The following is a 17040-nucleotide window of genomic DNA, read 5'->3' on the forward strand; positions in this document are numbered from 1 at the left end:
TAATATGTTTTTTTGTGATTAGAATGTCTAGAACATGTTTTATTTATTATTGTGAAAGATATCCCCCAAATGTAAATTATTAAATTATTTTAATAATTATAATAAATGTGCATAAAATTTGCTTTTTATTTTTTTACATAATTCCCTCTACAAAGTCCTAGCAGTACTACAAGTAAGGTTGACATCTTTTTTGCAGGTAGAAATGGATACGGGTCTTGCAGGGAGACTCAGACACAAGGAGGTTAAATGTTCAATGATTGCCGGCAGTTATATTGAAAAACAATAAAACAAACATACAAACATACAATATGGAAATACAAATCATTTGGTACCAATTCTAGTAGCAATTGCTTGGCCACTTTCAATTCTCACAGTTCACCGTGTCTTCCTATTTTAAGGGTGCACCCTTCGAACTTGAATCCTCAGTTATCTCCTTTAAACCTTCAACTCAAGTTTTGTTCTGTTCTGTTCCAGTTAAATCACATAACATTTAGGGTTCAGAGTTCCAAGGATAAACCAGGAGGTATCAGTCTATGTGTCAAAAGTTCCATATGGTTTCCAAAACTGTACGTAACAGAGTTCCATGAATGTGTGTGCATCTTAGAGTATATATATGAATAGAGACGGCACCCGAGTTCTCCTCCCATCCACTTGCATTAAGTTGCTCAAAAGCGCATGAGGCGATTTCACTGTGCATTCTGGGTAGGAACAGAGTGCATTCTGGGATGGATTGGGTCCAAACACATGAACGCGCTGCCGCTGACTATCATTGCAGGCATTCAGCGTTCACGTGTCATCATGAACGTGCACAATAGAGCACCGAAGTCCTGACGTCACTGCCCTCTACTACCAGTAGAGGGCAGTGAGCGCCATGGTTCATGTATCTTTTTCTAAGCATTGTACTCTCCATAGGGGGATTTTAGATCGCCTCATATAAGAATTGTGTTTGAAAAATAAACCGATCACCCCAGCCTTTTCACTCATATGGATATGAAGCATCGACTGAAGGTGGAAATGTACAAATATACCCAAAGAGTAACAAAATAAGCGTTAGAAACGAGCCAAACAACCCAGAGACTACATTTCCGGGTAGGCTGCTTCTGCCCGCAGCCCGTCGCACAACAGAAACTGAACGTTAATTACGTTTATTTTTATTTTTATTTTATGGATATATAATGTATCGTGGTTAGTACGAGTCGAGTCACCACCAGCTGAGCTTACGTCAACGAGGAATCTCAGGAACGCAATATGTTGACAGCTGGGCGTGACGTATATGCTCAGCGACATTGCATTCATATGTAGTTTCAAGGCTTTTGCGGTCACATTAATTCCATTTTCTCTAGAAACTGGCTGTATCAAATATGAATGGACATCATTAACGACGCACAGCCACTCCCCTGACAGAAACGCCGAGGTGGTCGGTTTATTTTTCAAACAGTTCTTATATGAAGCGACCTAAAATCACCGTTTGGGGATCTCAATGCAAATACACAAATACATGAACCTGGAGATTGACGCCCTCTACTGAAAGTGACGTCAGACTTCGGAGCTCTATGATAGTCAACGGACCAGCGCGTTCATGTGTTTGGCCCACACTGCAATATCAAATTCGGCCACTATGTCCATTTCACCTCAGGGTTTCATCCGGGTGCCGTCTCTATTCATATATACTCTAAGGTGTGCATGCACGTGCGCACCCTTGTCAAGTCCTGGTTCTGCCCTCTTTGCACCCATTGGTTGCCGTTCCATGGTTGGACAAAAATCCTCCCTCTCCATCCACTACCATTGAAATAAGGTATTTTTCAGTTGCTTCGTATTGATATTCTTGCACTCAACTCTTATTTTAAACTTGGTGTCAGTGAAAAGGAACATCCCAGGTGCAGCATGGTGACTGCAGGGCATATCATGTTTGTTTTTAGTTTTCTCCAAAAAAGATGTTTTAGCAAATTCAACATAAACAAGGCGGAACCAGGGCGGAACAAGGCAGAAAGAGCCTGCTGGTTGGTCAGTCAGGGACCAATCAGAAGGCTGACAAAGGGTGAAACTGCAGCTGAGAGTGGGGAAGTCTGCAGGTTAGGCCCATAGAGTATATAAAAGGATAGAGACTGAACTGGCGCGAAGCTCCACCCCCCCAGCTATTCATGTCAGTGGAAGTTGCTCAGTGGCGTTTTGAAGCACCTGGAAGACTGCCGGAAGTACCGTCTCAGAACGTCTACTTCCGCATTTGACCACCAAATTTTGGTGGTCAAATGCGGAAGTGCAACCGAGCGCTCAATGTTAAAGCCCAGCTGCATGGGGTTTCCCGGTCATGAATCCACGGGTCCGCCTGTAGTCCCTCCTCCTACCACTAGGGCCCAGAGCTTCAACGTTGAATAGCCTCACTGGTCCCTTGGTTAGGCCTACCACACTGTAGAGTGCAGTAGTATCTGTCCAGTGGTCACCAGAGTATGGGGGAATACTCGCTGTCGATCAATCTCTAGATCCTGGTGGTGGGAAGCTCGCCATTTATTGGAATGGTCAACTGGAAAACGATCCAATCCAACAAAAAAAAACCTGACCTGTCAGACAGGGTCAGAGAAATCTAATCAGTAACATAGTATCAACCGTCTGTTGTCAATTAAGTTTTTAACCATGAAATATGCATTACATGAACTTTTTTAAATGAACAATAAATGAAATACTGTATGCAACACTGTGCATTTTTAAACCTTTTACATGCTTTCTTTCAACATTATGCATTTTAAGCAAAAACATCTTCACGTGAATTCAGTGCATCTTGTATGAAGTGCATGGTGAAATGGATTACATCCATTTAGTAAACAAATCATCAAAACATAAACTCCCTTTTAAAGTATTACACTCTCAAAGTGTTCACAATTAACTTAAACTTAAAAATAATATCCCTTAATTGAAAAGAAATTAACTGTCTCACCGATTCTGCTCAGGTTGGGCACAAACAATGCAATGGCTGCCCCAGTGAATCCACAATGGTTTCTAGAAATAAACAACACCACTCATCAAAAACCAAAGTAACTTCCAATTATTTGTTACTCTTAAATTAACTTATTTATCTGGTGAGTTACCTTGCTTCGCTGTGGTTTGTATTCATAAAACTCTTCTAGAATCACACTTTTCCTCTCTGTTCTGTGCTCTTCTCATGTGTTTGTGCACTGCTGCCTGTGGCTTTTTTTCTGTCTCTAACTTCAACAGCTGAACTGACTCAGTTCAATTGGGCTTGATTAGTGCAGCACTGCAGGTAGGAGTTAGCCTGATTATCAGACTGTAGGGGTCTTTGGGCTGGATCCAGGCTACAGTAGGTAGGAGTATAACCTCGCAGGCTTTCCACCTCGGAGGAAAGCGAGGTGGAAAGCCTGGTCTCTGTTCTAAAAGTGCCGTGTGAACCGGTCTGGAACGGATGATATCATTACGTCATGTTGTAGTCATTGTTTTGTAGTCCTCAGGCAGGAACAATCAAACGGATCTTCCCGCCACCGGTTTGTGTTGCTGTTGAGCTGAGTCAAAAGTTCAACCGAGCAGCATCTTCCACAGGATCCAATGATCCACAGGACCAGCAGAGCTATTTCCAAAGCTCTCATTTTACACATCTCATATCATATGTATCGACTTACATAAACACACGGACAAAAATGGACGAAAACTACAAAAAACATTAAGGCATACAGTGTTGTTTTTGGCAGCATTTTTATTTATTTTAGTTTTAGTCATAGTCTCTTGAACAGTTTTCATTTAGTTTTAGTCACATTTTAGTCACCTGGAATGTCTTAGTGTTAGTCTAGATTTAGTCGACTAAATGTCATAAGATTTTAGTCGACTAAATCTACAGTTGATTTAGTCGAACAAAATGTGTCTTGGTGGGCCTTGATGCCGTCGTAATGACTGATTTTACACTTGCTGAAAATAGCATGATCTACAAGCCCACAACGCGTCTCGCTGCGACGCGCTGTGGGCTTGTAGATCTGCTATTTTCATTTTAATTTGTATCGTTTGACAGTCATTCACTCATATATGAATACAGTCTGTTTCTAGTGAAAATGTAACTAATTCAGTAGCAGTAACAATAGCGTTTTCTCTCAGTCCGTTGATTCTTCATATCCATATGAGTGAAACGGCCGGGATGACATGTTTATTTTTCAAACAAATCCGCCTATGGGGATTACAATGCAAATAAAAAGTACATGAACCCGGGCCGTGGATTTGCACCCTCTACCGATATTGACGTCAGACTTCGGTGCGGAGTAGCAACGCAGCACAGTATAGCCTACAGTCGTCGTTCCCCCCCTGGAAGCACGCCAGCCTCGTAACGTGCTGTCGAATTTAAGGTCTGTAACGCCGAGGAACCAGGGGTACCTATTTACACCGCTGCCACCAATGTAGCCACAGCCGGGAGGCCGGAACCCGGGACCCCTATTCCACAGCAGGCACGTACGTTACCAGTCGACTAAAGAGCCATGGCCCAATATTTGCGAGTAGCAACGTAGCACCGTACAGCCTCCAGTAGGAAAGGTGCACAGCAAAATGTATTGCCAGTCCATTAGCACAGGGGTTCTCAACCCGTGGGTCGCGACCCCTCGGGGGGTCGCCAAAATATTTTAGGGGGCCCCCAAATTATTTTCAAAAAAAAAAGATTAAAAAAATATATATATTTTCACGTTTTTTCAAAAATAGCAGACCTACAAGCTCGTAGCGCGCCACTCGGTGGCGCGCTATGAGCTTGTAGATCTGCTATTTTTCAATAGCTAAATTATAAATGCTTAAAACACCAAAAGGGGTTCCCGCCCAAAATGGTTTAAGGTTATTGTAGCAGTCAATTTATATTGGGGGTCGGGAGGGGGCGGGGCGGGGGTCCCGAGACATTGCCAAAGCATTTCCGGGGGTCCCCGGACAAAAACGTTGAGAACCCCTGCATTAGCAGGGTTCACAGCCCTACCATGAAACGAGAGGGCACGGGGAAATGTCAACAACAGATCCCGTTCCCGTTGAATGATACCGTAGATCGAAAAAGCGACAGCAGGATAGCGTCAGTGATACTTCAAGGGCTCCCGAGCTAGTTAATTACTTCCTCTCAAATGGATTGATCGATCGCTGGTCGATATGCTCCGAGGGTCGCCATTCATTCTCTCTTTCTCTCACTGCATGTGTCTCTCTCTCTCTCTCTCTCTCTCTCTCTCTCTCTCTCCACCCTGTTTTCCCCATTGCATTTCTCAATGTAATGTTTCCCTTGAGCTAGCACGGTCGTAATATCCGTGGAGCAACTTTGAATGGAGAAGATGATGAATGATCGCGCGGGCCTGCGTTGACTGGCAACAACAGCATGGTGTGACTGTGAAAACGCCTTTCAGAGCTGCTGTACGTGTACGTCCCCCCCACGTATGGAATAAAAGACACAGTGTCTGCCTCCGCCGATAGAAAATCCATCCATAATGGTAAAATGGTGCATTTATATAGCGCCTTTATCCAAGGCGCTTTACATAGATTGTGCATTACATTCACCCATTCATACACCGATTGCGGCGGAAGCCATGCAAGGTACCAACCAGCACATCGGGAGCAATTTGGGGTTCAGTGTCTTGCCCAAGGACACTTCGACATGTAGACAGGAGGAGCATATAATGCTTCAATTATGTCACAGTCAGCATGTATTCTTAATTCTAATCACAATCAGATAGTCGACCGCGAAAAAAAAAGAAGGAGCACAGGCCCCAGTCTGCATTTATGTCCATTTATCATAATAAAGTTACCAAGACGGCTTTATACAAGCCCAAAATTGGGACCAAACAAACTGCATATTGACTTTTGTACCAGATATACAGTAAGTCTTTGTACAGTCGTGTTTGTACAATCTGTGCTTGGATAGAAAGCAGACATTGAACGCTGTTGTTGTCGAAGCTCTGCTGGAAATCAATTTGCGTGGGGAGTTGACCTCTCATTGTTCTGTTATTCCTCCGCTTGCCTCCCTGATAGATTTTTTACGCCCCGCAGGTCATAGCAGGAGAAAGGGCTCGAGGATGGAAGTGCTCATTGGTTTAAACCATTCTGACCTGAGATCAGATTCTAAAAATGTCTTCTACATCCTGACAGTTTTCTGAAAAACTGTTTCCATGTCAGTCGTTCTTCGATTTTTCAAAAATAGCAGACCTACAAGCTCGTAGCGCGCCACTCGGTGGCGCGCTATGAGCTTGTAGATCTGCTATTTTTCAATAGCTAAAGCATAACATAATGCTAACACCAAAAGGGGTTCCCGCCTAAAATGGTTTAACCATCCTGGTGACTGCTAACAGAACCCGAACCGCTATGTGGAGGAGGCTGTAGCTATGTGGCAGTCCTGAAGTCAACATTATGCAGAAGCTGGAACATTATTAGCATTTTATAAAAAAACAAAAAATGAATAAATTGTTTCACGAGCAGAGGTAGAGAGAGGTTTATGTTAATGCTGTAGTCCTTTTCCACGCAAGGGCAAGAAGGGTCGTCCGAATTTTAGCTTTAAGAATAAGCCTCACAAAAGCATTACAGGAACAATGCATTTAAAAACTGTATTTAACCCATTTAGGCCTGACCTCGAAATTAAAAAAGAATCTTCTAAATCCTAAATTATAAAGTTGAATTATAATGTTTAAAACACCAAAAGGGGTTCCCGCACAAAATGGGTTAATATTTAATATCATTTATGTATTTCCAACGTATTTCTAATCTCCACTCTGATATAACCAGTTCAAGTCATTTCTGTATTTCTGCGAGCGAAAATCGATGCCAAAAATCTCAGGGTATTTCAGTGTGAAACGCCAACTTCAGTAACTTGAAGATCATCCCAATAATAATATACGTTTTCTGTGCAGAGCTCACGGTCTTATAGTGCTGGAAAACCAGTGAATACGTAGGTTATCTATTAACAACACACCAGCCGCCAGGATTCATTCATAAATTCGCTATAATTCACACCAGGAGCCATTTAAAACCTGCAGCCGAATGTTACAAATGTTACTCCCACTGTGTGTGTTGTCGCATCCACTTCCGGTCTCGCAATCGGCGACGAGAAAGCCTGATCGCGACCATTCCAGCATCGGCCGTGGGCCGTGGAATAAACCTTATTTTTAGTATCTAATTGATCCTGGGCTCTACACACCCTCCGCCAACCTAGTCCCCATATATGGGGGACATGGGGAGAGCAACGGACTCTGAACTCATGCTTCCTTCATGCCTGAGTGTCCAAGTTGCTCCTTTACACCTGACAGGGGGGAGTTTCCCTGGTTGGACGTAGCGCGTGGAAGGAACACGTTATTCCAACCAGTTCCTTTCCCCGGCGCCCCGGCTGGCCAGGGGGAGGCAGTTTAGAGACCAGGATTACTATTATTATGTTTTTTGTGAGGGTACCTACCCTATAGGGGACACGGGGAGAACATGCAAACTCCACACAGAAAGGCCCTTTCGCCAACCCCGCCTCGGGTATCGGCACTGATGACGCGGAGGAGGAAACGAACCCAGGACCTTCTAGCTGTGAGGCGACAGCACTACCAACTGTGCCACCGTGACCCTTTGACCAGGAATTGGAGATAAATGGGTGCGGGTGTGTGCGCACCATTGCTACTGACATCAGCTAGTAGCAACCCAACGCTAATGTAAGTAGCATTATGACTTGATCGATCATAAGCACTATAAAAGACCAATTGTACCGTATATATCTACGGCAATGGCGCTAAGCGTGGTATTTATTTTAATGCCGTACATCTACGGCAACGGCGTTAAATGTGTCAAGCCTGCGTTTGATTCTACAAAATTCCTTCCAAATCAAAACAATTCAAAAAAAGCAGATGTACAATCTCACAGTGTGGCACGCAGTGACGCGATGTGAGCTTGTATATCTGCAATGTTTTTCATAGCCAACGGTAAAATCTGAAATGCCAAAGATATGCGTTCCCGGTTTTAGGCAAATCAACTGTAAAGGACACAGGAATATAAAATCACTCTCACAGATACTGTTCTCAAATATACATCTTTATATCAGTTAATATCCCAAACACACACACAAAAAAATGTTAAAATATATATATATATATATCTACAAATTACAGAAATCTGTATTTTTCTTTTCTTTCCTTCTTTTTTTTTTAAGAAAGATCTAAATAAACATGACAGCATAATAATATTCAAGAATCCACTGATAGAAAGACTAGATTAGCAAAACAAAAAAAGATATTTAAAGCAATGTAATAAACATTAGAAAAAAAAGACTAGATTGGCCGCAAAGAATGACACATTGATACAAAAGTACTGTACTTTAAATTTAAGTTGTTTCACAAAGAGCATCTGAATGCAAAGCTAATAATAATAATATTATATAAACCCAAACACAATTCTTTTGTCATTTTGTTTTATGCTAACATTTTTGGAGGCAGTGTGCTAGCAGTCAGAGAATGCTTTGGACTTTCACTTTTTTAATTGCAAACCACTGGATGTGTTGTGGAGTTGAATGATTTCATTATGAATGCTGTGCATGGTCGACAAGGATTTGCCATCGAGGTTTTTGTTTTTCTTCCGAGTACCGTGCTCCGGATTCTGTCACTGTCATTTTCTTCCGAGTGCTCTGACACAAATTATAATAATTATTGTTATTATCACATAGCAGAGCATAAAGGTGGTGAATAATAATACCAATTTGGAGCTTGGAGGGGCCGCCACATTCACAACACTGCAAACATGTGTTGAGAATGCTGTCTATATTGCACCTTTAGCAGGCACAGTATGGCCTCATTCAGACCTTTACTGCATTGCTGTATGCTTGTTGGATGAATGTTGTGTAGTGTCATGGCCGCCCCAATGCATTTCCAATGGAAGTCACATGGTTTGATACAACATTTTGGACTACAAGCTGTTGTATGGCTTTCGGCTGTGTTTCGACTGCGCCCCTCCCCCTCATACAACACAAATGTTGTGTCAAACCATGTGACTCCCATTGGAAATGCATTGGGGCAAGCTGTGTCACACCCTTTGTATACAACAAGCATACAGCAGTCTGCTGCGAAGGTGTGCGTGAGGCCAAACGCACACCAAAGATTTTGGTGGTGAGGTGCTAGCTGACCTTCGAGAAGAAAAGTGTCATACACTCCCATATGCAGTGATTTATTTGATTAGCGTTTCGGTATGTTGGCCTTCCTTTGTTAATTCTGAGGGAGGAAGGAAGGAAATGTTAACGTTTATCAAATAAATTGCTGGAGCCAGTGTTCAACACACTTATTTCTTCTGTTTAACAGAAGTAAGACACGTTCATCAAAACCTCAAAAAAGGTCACCGTATCGATGGATAACTATGTAGCAATATCTCATACAGTAAGTCAATGTGCCAAATCATAATCCAATTTACTTTATCCCAGCGGGTGGAAATGCACTGAATTGTGCAGGTTATTTTTGCCCGATATTTCAAAAGTCAGCTTAAAATGACTGAGTGTTTTTATTTAATTTTTTATGATCTGGTGACTGTAGAAGTATAGCCGCGAGCCTATATGCAGCATATTGATGGAGCAGACCTGCTTGGCACTGGAAACGTACGTATACAACACATTTCAAAGCACACAGTAAAATCAGGAGTATATCACAGGACAGGTCCATTTGTACACTTTCCTTAAATTGAAATAACACTCTGGATTTTGCTGTGTATTTCCCCAGTGGAGAAAGAAAAAAATAATAATCCAAGCACTGGCAAAATAGAAAATACGTATTCAAATCCTATTGTAATTCAAAATATACTGTATATTCAAATATTTACAGTACATCATTAAACCTCTATTCAGTCCCCCCCCCCCCTCCCCCAATCCTATTCCATGTTGTGGTTTGATGTGAGCTCAACCACCTGACATGTATTAAATAAAGCATTCCTCTAGTTAGACTTAATCATAAATTACATTTAATGTAGAAAAGTCCAAACTATATTCCTATCCAACATTCTCTCAATGTATTCTGTTTATAGGTCGAATCTAGACCTGAATTCATGGCATTATGCAGATTTGCTGCTAATAAACCCAGACCTTTGAGCTCTATGTATGCATACTTGTATCTCACAGAAATTCAAGAAGTACTAGTATTGAGTACGGCATCTTGACTGGAACTTAGTGTCTAGTACCGCAATTACACTTGAATTCAAGAGTTTCAGAGAGAGTTCCCGCATATTGGCAGTGAAATGTAAGGTTCTGACATGCCATGAATGCAGGGTCTGGTATGTTATGTCCTTTTTAAGGTTGAGGGAATGCCCATGAGCTAGAGCACAATAAAAGGGATTTTAAATGTCCAAATCTTCCACCATTTAGTTACTGTACTGTATTTTTTACTGTAAAATGACCAGGAATGTAATTTGTTTTACCTCTGCCAACAAATTACTTACATTGGGGATATTTAACACAGAAGAAGGCTAACTATGCGAGAAGAATTTGAAGAGTTAAAAAAAAAAAAAAAAAAAACTTCTCGATAAAGATTTGATATAAAGTTGCAAATAGAATCTGTACATTTGAATCAGTCTCTTTCAATGAACGAAGAACAAGAATAAATCTTTTTCCCCCCACCGATGCTTATGCATATTCAGAGCAGTCTTTCTTTGTGCGAGTGTGGAGGGTTACTCAGCACATAAATGGCAATGTAAACGTTCACATTAAGTATAGTAAGAAAACGAAATCATGGGCCTTAAATCATTCACTACTCCCTGTAGTTCTATGAATGGAACATATCGTTTAAAAAAATAACCCGGGCACAACACGGTTCACCATTAATTACTTAACCCATTTAGGCCCGACGTCGAAATAAAAAAAACGTTCGTTCTGAAAGAATATATACCTATTCAAAGATTTGTGCCGCATTTTTACGATTTTTCAAAAATAGCAGACCTACAAGCTCATAGCGCGCCACTCGGTGGCACGCTATGAGCTTGTAGATCTGCTATTTTTCAATAGCTAAAGTATAATATGATGCTTGAAACACCAAAAGGGGTTCCCGCCCAAAATGGGTTAATTGCTGTCACACAATTAACCACATGGACCCTAGAGGCCCTATTATGGGGCAAACAATCTGCAAGAAGCAGAACTAGAAGCTCACAATGTGTCGTGACTCGCGATGCATTGAGAGCTTGGCTATATTCCGTGAAGAGATTTGGTGTCGATGGAAAAAAAGGGGATTCTGCTAAGATCAGAATGAGAAGATCACCTGTGGAGAAGGAGAATCAGCCTCCGATCTTTACATCAACCATGATGGAAACAGCCACGAAGTAGTAACGTTGAAAAAGCCACCTAAGGCCTCACTCAGACCTTTACAGCGTTGTGTGTTTCGACGCTTTCAGCTGTGTTTCGACTGCCCCCTCCCCCTCACACAACACAAATGTTGTGTCAAACCATGTGACCAACCATGCATTGGGGCGGCCATGACACTACACAACATTCATCCAACAAGCATACAGCAATGCAGTCGCAGTCGAATGCGCCCCTCCCCCTCATACAACACAATGTTGTGTCAAACCATGTGACCTCCATTGGAAATGCATTGGGCGGCCATGACACAACACAGCATTGATCCAACGAGCACAGAGAATTGCATTAACCGTGTGAGTGCACCCTTAGGCTGAGCTCACACCTTTAATGCAATTCTCGTGCTCGTTGGATGCATGTTGTGTAGTGTCATGGCCGCCCAATGCATTTCCAATGGAGGTCACATGGTTTGACACAACATTGTGTTGTGTGAGGGGGAGGGGCGTTTCGACTGCGCCCCTCCCCCTCATACAACACAATGTTGTGTCAAACCATGTGACCTCCATTGGAAATGCATTGGGGCGGCCATGACACTCACAATATTCATACAACAAGCATGCAGCAATGTTTTAAAGGTCTGAGTATAAAATCGACCGGCTGAGATCAGCGACCTTGACTAATAACATCAAAGTATCAGTGCTCGTCAATATTTTAAAAATGTTAGGCTATACCATTATACATTCATTCGTGCACAACAAGTCCATATGGGCACAGAATACATTTTTATCAAACAGGGCTGGGATCGGTTTTACTGACAAGATCCACTCAATTCAGGAAATAACCGTATTCATGATTCCCTCCGTAACGGAAACTGTTCAGAATGCAGAGGTTTTCAGATGCAAAATTAAAAAAAAAAGTATCCTGAAAGAATATATATTCAAAGATTTGTGCCGCATTTTCACGATTAAAAAAAGAATAGCAGACCTACAAGCTCATAGCGCGCCACTCGGTGGCGCGCTATGAGCTTGTAGATCTGCTATTTTTATAGATTAAAGAGTGAATACTTTAGAATACAGTCTATAAAATGATTTGATTTGTCGTATAGCGACTGATCCCTAGCCCTGAGTTACCAACCCCCGAAAACATTAAATTATAAACAAATTGAAAAAAAACTAAAAAAAACAAAACAACAACAACAAAAACAGCAAACTTATCATAAATATTGTTCCTATAATAGATAATACGACATACGTCAATGTAATCTGTACAGTGTGTAAGGGATACAGTGATACGCGTTGAGGTGAAATTACAAAGACCGATGCTGAAACTTGATATAGCATTTGTTGAAACGGATCTGGGATTCCAGTAAGGCAAGAGTCCCTAAATCTTCCATGCCAATAAGGACCCCCCGTGTAGCCATAGCCTCTGGATGCCATCCCCCCCCCCCCCCCCCCCCACCCCCCCCCCCCCATTGCAAAAAAAAAATGCAACAAAAGAAAAACATGCGTGTCTAGATTACAGACTCAATATAATGGGTCCTATGCGTCCTGTCGTGTGTGTGTGTGTGTGTGTGTATGCGTGGCCGTGGAGGTCCTAGATCCACGTCCAGTTGACAGTCTACGCCTGCCTGCCTGCCTGTCAGTCAGCGTGCCCTCCTTTGGTTTCTTCCAAAACCCGATTATTTACCTCATTCTGAGCTGAGTCAAACTACGATGGCGTTTGCTTTATTGACAATCTGTTTTTGGAACTGCGTTAGGCGCGATTCATACTCCTATTTTAGAGCCGAATAAAAGTCGGTTCGGCTCTGTAGAGCCTACTATGTGACGTCATTTGAGGTTCTGGGGGGGCGGGTACCGTCCTAAAGTCGGCTCTTCGGTGCTACTGAAAATTTCTGACGAGCCGAAATCATTTCGGCTCTACAGCGGTAAAATAGGAGTATGAATCGGCCCTTAGATACAAAATGAAAAATACTGAATGGAATTTTTATCTGGCTTTCTGAGTTTCTGCTTTTTAGGTCCAAAAAATACAAATACCCTTTGAAAAATGGTGCTGGACTCCATGAAGTATATATATGCAGAGCTGCAAGAGTCTTGCGAAAGAACTTGGGATCAAAGCCCAACATGAAGGCAGACACGCCTGTTCATGGCGATCACACAGCATTACCAACAACAACAGGAGGGAGTCCAGGGATAAAGGGAGTGATGTGGAGAGAGCTGTGGATATAAATGAAAGCCAAGTTCTTCTCCAAGAGGATAACACAGTTAACTAATGAGCCCGTCTTCAACCCGATATCCTTTGTGATCAAATATGGAAATTTAAGAATGATGTTAATTTGTTTTCATAATGGTTTGTCCTTATTTCTTATATAGGTAGTTATGTTATGGTTTTACGGTATATTCTGTTCAATATACTGTCCCGAAACGAGTGCAACTACAGCAAAAGCACTGCTGATTGAAAGGGTACAAGGTCTGACATAATTATGGTCCTGGCTGACTTTGGCCCGAATTCAATGGGAAACAAAAAAAAACCCATTTGAACATTACACAAACTCATAAAATCGTCTATTTTCAAAATAATTTAGATTCATTCATTTAATTTTTGTAATGGTTTGTACTTATTTCTTAGGTACTTTTTGTTGTATATTTTATTTTGTTAAATCAATGAACAATATTCAAATGAATGCAGCTTCTTAAAACATGTGTTTTGCATTCTCAATTAAATAGCTTTGGCTATGAGCTTGTAGATCTGCTATTTTTCAATAGCTAAATTATAACATAATGTATGTAACCACCAAAAGGGGTTCCCGCTCAAAATGGGTTAAACTGGCACAATCATCTTTTGAAGATTGCAATAGTTGTGTGTAAATGATGCCTCTTTTGGTTCCTATGCGATACTTAGTGATTTATGTTGTAGCTTGTAATAGATAAATTTAGTTTGGTGTTTTTTACTGTTTTACCTCATGGTTGGTAGAATTTGAACACGCATGAATGTTTGTTTGCACTTTTTTCCTTTATCTGGACATAGAAGAAAATTGCCAACCATAATATGGTGGCCACTGGTTTTATTTTTTAATACCAATCTGCAAGTTTTGATTTGGTTATTTGAGATTCTTTGGTTCAGCTTATTAATGTATCTGCAATGGAGCAAGTACTCCAGAACTTTAACTCCAGTACAGTACAATTTGATTGAGCGACTTTCACTAATTGACCTGGAGTATCTATACTTTGACTAAATTACTGGGGTTGAGTACTTAGGCCTCACTCAGACCTTTACTGCATTGCTGTATGCTTGTTGGATGAATGTTGTGTAGTGTCATGGCCGCCCCAATGCATTTCCAATGGGAGTCACATGGTTTGACACAACATTTGTGTTGTATGAGGGGGAGGGGCGCAGTCGAAACACAGCCAAAAGCCATACAACAGCTTGTAGTCCAAAATGTGGACTACAAACCATGTGACTTCCATTGGAAATGCATTGGGGCGGCCATGACACTACACAACATTCATCCAACAAGCATACAGCAATGCAGTAAAGGTCTGAGTGAGGCCTTAGCCCACGACAGCACTTCCAGGGGCCACCCAGGCTCTATGCACAACAGGCCTCCTCCTTACTCCCTTCACAGGTGTTACCAATAATACTAACGAAGGAAAAGGGAGTTCCACCGCGCCTCAAGCCTGAGGTATAGGCTATAGTCTGGTGCGTCTCAGAGGCAGGACTGACGAATAGGAAGGAAGACAGTGGAGCATCACAGAGAGTTCGAGCCCTTTTTAATTCACAGGGTGCAGGTAAAACAAATGACATTTCGGTTACATCTTGACCTGACGAAGATGTAACCGACATATCGAAATTAAAAAGGGCTCCAACCTTCTGTGATGCTCCCAGTGTCTTCCTTCCTGATACTAATGGAGGCTCTGTTCCATTCTGGTCAAACAGATTCAGGGTGACGATATACTGTGCATTATGTTTGCTCACTGGAAAGACTCCCGTTACACCAGTGCGTCTCAAACTGGGGTCCACAGGGACCCTCATGGTTCCTTGAGGGGGTTACAAATAGCCCCATATATGGGTGTATATAACTCTGAGGAAGAGGAAGTAAGAGGCCCAATTTCTTTCCAAAATGGCTGCTGTGCATGAAGCCCGCTCTAAAAATCAATTTAAACAGAAGGGAAATAATAATAATAATAACAGTAAATAAACAGTTCCAACATACTTGAAGTTCAATGTTCCTCAGCAGGAGGGCGCTTTCTTGGCAGTGCAGTGCAACTTTTTTTTTTCTTCCCAACCCCCCCCCCCCCCCCCCCCCTCCAGTCTCCATCGCCTATGTGTCGCATTGACTGTCATAAATTGATTGAAATCTTTGGAATACTTTACGATATGAATTCTCTTTGACGAAGCAGGTCGCACAAAGACGCCCCCCCCCCCCCCCCCCCCCCCCCCCCCCCCCCTCCTCTGCCTCCCCCGGGAGTCACATTCATCACGTCAACAACAGAGTCGATATCGGACTCGTTCCCGTCGCTTTGTTGCGCGTCTCGTCCACAACGCACAACGATCCTCGTGTGTCGGAGAGCAATCCCAATGAACGGATGGATGAACGGATAGATGGATGGATGGATGTGGCTGACATGATGAAGCTCAGCCATTGTCATCATCCGGACACATTCATCACTGTCATTGTTTTTGCTGTTGTCAGCACCGCAAGCATATCATCATCATCATCGAATGCATCATGCCGTCGCAACAAATTCCATTTGGCACAATGGACATTCCTGTCAGTGCTATTTTGTGCAGCAAAGCAGAGGGACCTTTAAAATTCCTACTGGGCCCCAGTCCCAGATATCAAGGATTCTCATTTTATTTTATTTTTCATTTTAGCAATTTTCTTTTGACTACTCTCCCCCTTGCAGCGCCATAATTTGTGAAGATGAGTGGAAAGAAGTTGTGGATCAAAGAGGAAAGATGGTTTATATATATAAAATAAAATGAAAAGAAACACGACCCGCAAAATGTTCATCTGTTCGTCTTCAATCCTCCGCTGTGATTCGGGGGCCATTAACCCATGTAGACCTGACGTCGAAATAAAAAAAAAAAGTCTTCTGAATTATATATTCAATTTTCGCATTTTCACAATTTTTTAAAAATAGCAGACCTACAAGCTCGTAGCGCGCCACTCGGTGGCGCGCTACGAGCTTGTAGGTCTGCTATTTTTCAATAGCTAAATGCTTAGTTAAAACACCAAAAGGGGTTCCCGCCCAGACTGGGTTAATGGGCGTCAGGGCCTGCGTTCAGTGACAACATGAGCCAGTGACGTTTTAACGACATCCCCAGAATAAACCGACTCTCGTTTACTTTTGAGTGCCGAGGCCGCCGGGCTTCAGACCTCTCTCACTCTGCCCGCTAAAAAGGCTCCTCAGAGGGTCGCCGAGGGTGGCGCCCAACTCAACGGCTGGTCTCACCGGGGGCGAGACATTTTTCAGAGGAAGGAAGGATTTCCGACGAGCGGCCGCCAAAAACCCGTGTTTTTTGTTTGTTTTTGTTTTTGCGACAGCATCTTCCTGGCGTTTCTCTTCTCGGTTGGGACTAGACAGCTCATCTCCTCTCTCTCTCTCTCTGCTTAGTACTGAGGGACGCCCAAATGCAAATCAAGAGAGCGGTTGTTTTATCAAACGGCGGTTTCCTGGTCTTCTCTCTGGATCATCTGATAGTGCTGCCTGTTCTCCAGGTAGGCCGCCAGCTCGGCATCCTGGGCCTTCTCGGCCCGGTTCTTTGGGGTGTCGCCCTGACGGAAGGTACCATGAATGGAG

At 42.5% G+C, this 17040-nt stretch overlaps 1 long non-coding RNA gene across 2 annotated transcripts in view; it reads right to left on the reverse strand.

The window, feature by feature from the left end:
- LOC306916986 overlaps window positions 1–3218 on the reverse strand; it is a 51414-nt gene extending 48196 nt beyond the window's left edge. The window contains exons 1-3 of one of the 2 annotated variants that reach the window (XR_013789072.1): window positions 3084–3218; window positions 2933–2994; window positions 2404–2558 (exon numbers count right to left, since the gene is read on the reverse strand). This is a non-coding gene — a long non-coding RNA (uncharacterized lncRNA). Of the gene's footprint in view, window positions 1–249; window positions 2559–2932; window positions 2995–3083 lie in introns of those variants that run through there. The other variant, XR_013789073.1, reaches the window with a different exon arrangement.
- Window positions 3219–17040: the final 13822 nt, after the last annotated feature.

Source organism: Electrona antarctica (assembly GCF_951216825.1).
Source record: "Electrona antarctica genome assembly, chromosome: 24".
Lineage (NCBI taxonomy): Eukaryota > Metazoa > Chordata > Actinopteri > Myctophiformes > Myctophidae > Electrona > Electrona antarctica.